Genomic DNA, 5,521 nt, shown 5'->3' with positions numbered 1-5,521 from the left:
TGGTATCATTATATGATTCTAAACCACAGAGAGTGAGTGTGAGGGAGAGAGAGCAAGAGGGGGAGAGGACGAGTGTGAGAGAGGGAGAGAGAGATGGCGACAGAGGGAGAGGGAGGGAGAATGGTAGGGAGAGGAAGAGGCAGGGAGAGGAAATGGGAGAGGGAGGAAATTGGAGAGTGAGGAAGAGGGAATGAGAGAGGGATAGAGGGAAGGAGGGAGGGGAGAAGAGAGAGAGGAAATGGGAGGGAGAGGGAAAGGGGAGGGAGAAAGAAAGAGGGAGGGAGTTGAAACTCTCCTGAAGGTGTTGGATCTTGCATGGTAGGGTTCCAGAGAAACCAGGACCTTCCATTTGCCATTGTGAGACTTGACAGAATGTGCTTAACAACAGGGAACCTCAGCAGCACGAAACCTGATTGATTCTTCCCCCACGCAAATCCAAGAGTGCTGAGGCAAATCAGTTCCTCAGCTGAAACGAGCCACTGGAGAAGGTGCAGAGAAGATTTACTTCAGCTCCAGGGCTGTGTGGAAACTGCAGAGGTGCGTGTTTCTGAAAGAGACACTCCCGTGCTTTTGCTGGAGTTCCAGTTAAAACAGCATTCGGAGGCCTCATTCACGGTAGACACCTTTGGCAAGCACTCAATGGGAAAACACACTCCGAATTTTTTGGCACGGTTCAGAGGGCAGCAAGTGCCTTCCATTTATCCAGCAGGCTCTCCCAGATTTCCTCCGGGATTCTCACTGCGGAGCTGCAGGTTGAGCTGGTCCATTGTGCTGTGGGGCTCTGTTCAGAGGATGACAGCAGGCCCAGGGTGCTTGTCTTCAGGGTGTTAACAGTTCCAGCTGAAAGAACTCGTGTAAGGCCAAAGGTAAAAGAGTCTCCCAAACCCGCGACCTCCACCAACTAGCAGGACAAGGGCAGCAGGTGCATGGAAATTCCACCACCTCCAAGTCACACACCATCCTGGCTTGGACATATATCGGCCGTTCCTTCACTGTCAGTGGGTTAAAATCCGGGAACTCCCTACCTAACAGCACTGTGGGAGTACCTTCAGCACATGGGACTACAGCGGTTCAAGAAGATGGCTCACCACCCCCTCAGGTCTTTAAAATTATGAAAAATTTTGATAGAGTGGATAGAGAGAGGATGTTCCCACTTGTGGGGAAGAGCATAACTAGAGGCCGTCAATATAAGATAGTCACCAAGAAATCCAATAGGGAATTCAGAAGAAACTTCTTTACCCAGAGAGTGGTGAGAATGTGGAACTCGCGACCACAGGGAGTGGTTAAAGCGAATCGTATAGGTGCATTTAAGGGGAGGCTGGACAAGCATATGAGGGAGAAGGGAATAGAGGGTTACGCTGATAGATTTAGATGAGGAAAGACGGGAGGAGGCTCGTGTGGAGGATAAACACCGGCATGAACTGGTTGGGCCGAATGGCCTGTTTCTGTGCCGTATATCCTATGTGGTGCTCCAGATGGTCTCGAACCAGAGCTTTATACAACTGTAGCATCATTTCCACCCCTTTGTAATCCAGCCCCCTTGAGAGAAAGGACAACATTCCATTAGACTTTTTGATTATTTTTTTTTGTACCTGGCCACTAGTTCCGAGTGATTTCTGTACCTGGTCCCTAAATCTCTCTGCTCCTCCACGGTGCCGAGCTCTTCTTCCAATAGTGCCGCGGGATCTTTAATGTTTACCCGAACAGAGAGACCAGGGCTTTAGCTTAACATCTTATCCGCAAGGGTGGATGCTGCACTGAACTGTGCTCGAGTCTAGGAGACGGGCTGAAAGTCACAACCTTCTGACTCAGAGGTGAGAGGGTTAACAAACTGAGCCAAGCTGCTACGGACAGGTTTAGAAGAAATACTCATTATTACTAATGATTAATTATTAATACATTAATACATTATTAATACTATAACAGTCTCTTGTGCTCTCAATTAAGCACAAAAACAAACAATACCCACCCAGAATTGTACACCAGTTGCCAATAACTCCACCTAGCATGTATCACGGTGTAAAATGTCCGCAGTAAGGTGTAACTTTTATAAAATTCATTCTCGGGATGTGGGCGTCGCTGGCAAGGCTGGCATTTATTGCCCATCCCTAATTGCCCTCGAAGGTGGTAGTGAGCCGCCGCCTTGAACCGTTGCAGTCCGTGTGGTGAAGGTGCTCCCACAGTGCTGATAGGTCGGGAAGTTCAGGATTTTGACCCAGTGACGATGAAGGAAAGGCCAATATATTTCCAAGTCAGGGTGGTGTGCGACTCGGAAGGGAACTTGGAGGTGGTGGTGTTCCCATTCGCCTCCTGCTCTTGCGGTGGAGGTCGCGGGTTTGGGATAAACTGTGCCACAACATACTGTAACTGGGAACCAATACAAAAATGAAGCACACAGAAATGAGATTCTTGATTGAAATACCCAGGGTCCTTCAACCCATGGAGCAGATGTCGGCTAATTCAAGCATCATTGAAAAGTCCATTCTCATCACTGCAGCAAAGAGGATGATGGTCTTCACTTATCCATCCGTTCGGTCTACGTCGCACAACTGGCGAGAGGAGAGCAGCCCCGAGCTCTGCATCAAAATGGAAAATAAATTCTTATGATCGTGTTCAGTAACTTACTTTAACCAGTCTGGAACAAATCTGTGGTACGGGATTTGGCCAAAGGAGGACACGACACAAGGTTACAGGGTCCTCTCATGGCTCAGTGAGTTCATCCAGTGAGTATCAGAGCCACGCAGGCCAGAATGGGCTCAGGTTTGATCCGAGGTTAACTGGTCTCATTCAGAAAGGCAGCAAGGGCACTACAATTACCTTCAGCACTGCTGGACTAGGAAGAGAAAAAAAATCAGCCGGGGTTCTTTGCCATCCAGCAACAGGTGGGAACAGGATCGGGCTCAGCTGTGATGCTGCTGTCGTTGAACATCCTGTCATTACCAAACTGACACACACAAGCCAATGGGGATAGAAACTGGTCTTGGGCGGAAGCGCAAAACGTGCGTGCGGTATCGAATCGGCCGCCTGTTCTCCTCCCTGTTATCTCCCCGGCGTCAATAGAACAATATTGGGCGGGGCGAATAACAGGCGGCCAATGCGATCCGGCCCATATTGCACTGCCGCCCATGAGCCAATTTCTACCCCAATGATTTCTGGCAGTTGACACCAACTTGGGTGCATCAGCTGAGCAAGGCAAGATTGAAGGATGTGCCTTGGCCAACTACTCAATGGCGGTCATTGACGGTTCTGCCGCCAGTGGGACACGCATAAACGTTAATTAAAACCCACTCACCGTCCCGGTAGTCACTGGCTTGTTTGTGGCTGTCTTCTTAGTTGAATCTATCTTCTTTGCCTTGCACACCATGGAAAACCATTTCTGGCACTGCGCCCTCACCTTAAGACAAGATACAACACACAGTCAGTGATCCGGTGACTTGTAAACCGAATGTAATCATCTAGAATCTTGCTCTGAATCCGTGACCTTGTCACTTTATAACTGGTCAGAGTTAACCTGCTCTTGGTATAAATGATGTGGAAGGTAAATATAGTCACAGTTATTTATCGCAGGTCAAAACTCCCGCGACTGATACTTCCTACAATGAATTAGAATTCCTCTGCTTATTGCTGGTCTCCTCTGTGAGATGCCCACTTTACAACTGCATGCTTTAGGAGAGGTTGGAGATGTTTGTATGAAATAAGAATAAAACTCCTTGTCATATTCAATACCGACTGTGACTTGCAGAAAGGAGGAACATTCGGGAAGGTCCCGGGTTCGACTCCTGCTCTGAGTTTGGTGATTTCGGACGAGGGGTGGTAATTGGCCTCAGTATCTTCGGGCTGGGAAGGAGAGGCGGGACAGCAATGAGGTAGAGTTCACACTCCTAATCCCGATTCCGGCGACCCCTGCAATGTGTGGACAGCGGGTGAGATAGGATCAGGTTGCCCGCACGGATTTCGGGCAACCGGATGCCCGATAGTCCCGGAATGGACCCAGTCCATTTTGAGGGCCAGGGTGGGGTGGGAAACCAGAGCGACAGTAGCCCAGGCTGGCTAGGTGGAGTCCGGAGGAGAACTCCTCCTCCCGGTCCCACAGACATATAGTAAAACCTACCTTTGGGCTCCTCTTTGACTGAACTGCTCTGATGTTGGATGGAGTGTATGCTGTACTGTCCCAAAATAGCAATCAGGGTGCTACGTATGTCATAATAAAAAGGCCTCCTGCCTGATCTAGGGGAACTCTACAGCAATCGAGCAGTAGTCTTGGGGGAAGAGTGCTGTTGTCACAGCGATGGCTGGAACAGGATGGTAAGTCATCCCCCCACCATTTTCTGGGTCCTGTCACCCTATTCCCATACCCCATCCACCACCTTAAACATTCACTCCCTCCACCACTGGCGTACCGTGGCTGCAGTGTGTACCATCTACAAGAAGCACTGCAGCAACTCGCCAAGGCTTCTTCGACAGCACCTCACAAACCTGTGACCTCTTCCACCTAGAAGGACAAGGGCAGCAGGCGCATGGGAACACCACCGCCTCCAAGTTCCCCTCCAAGTCACACACCATCCTGACTTGGAAGTATATCGCCGTTCCTTCATCATCGCTGGGTCAAAATCCTGGAACTCCCTCCCTAACAGCACTGTGGGAGTACCTTCACCACACGGACTGCAGCGGTTCAAGAAGGCGGCTCACCACCACCTTCCCAAGGGCAGTTAGGGATGGGCAATAAATGCCGGTCTTGCCAGCGATGTCCAGGTCCCACCGGACAGGAGATCTCAAAATCTCCCCCCTTGCTGTCTAAGCCTACTCAAGATGAATAAGGGCAGCTGACATCTCTGGAACTGAGACACGATGGGGATGAGACTCATCTCGGCCGGTAACACATTGAACATTGAAGTCAATGGAACGGAATATGGGGCGGAGTGTATAACGGCCGGCAGATGCGCTACGGCAAGTTTTGCCCTGCTGCCCAGGATTAACTTCTACCCCAGACCCTTCGGAGGAGGAGGGGGAAAAATTTCAAGAGGCAACAAAGGAAGGAAAGAAATAGCCGCTTGTCTTGCAATGGATCCAAACATCAACTTTACGATTAAGTTCTCTGAGAGTAAATGGGGGAATTGAAGAGGGCACCAGTCAATAGGTTCTTTTCTCTAGAATAGAGAAAACTGAGAGGTGACCTGATAGAGGTCTTTATAATTATGAAGGGGATTAACAGGGTAGGCATGGCGAAGATATTTCCACTTGTGGGGGAGACCAAAACTAGGGACCATAAATACAAGATAATCACCAATAAATCCATTTAGGAATTCGGGAAAAACTTCTTTACCCAGAGAGTGGTCAGAATGGGGAACTCGCTACCACAAGGAGTAGTTGAGGCGAATAGCAGAGATGCATTTAAGGGGAAGCTAGATAAACACATGCAGGAGAAAGGAATAGAAGGTTATGCTGTCTGGTGAGATGAAGTAAATAAAGGGAGGAGGCTCGTGAGGAACATAAACAGCAGCATAGACCTGTTGGGCCGAAT

Source organism: Somniosus microcephalus, chromosome 31, assembly GCF_052327205.1.
Source record: "Somniosus microcephalus isolate GS21.2 chromosome 31, FLI_Smic_1.0, whole genome shotgun sequence".
NCBI lineage: Eukaryota > Metazoa > Chordata > Chondrichthyes > Squaliformes > Somniosidae > Somniosus > Somniosus microcephalus.
The sequence above is the reverse complement of the archived record's forward strand: the minus strand, read 5'-3'. Positions refer to the sequence as shown.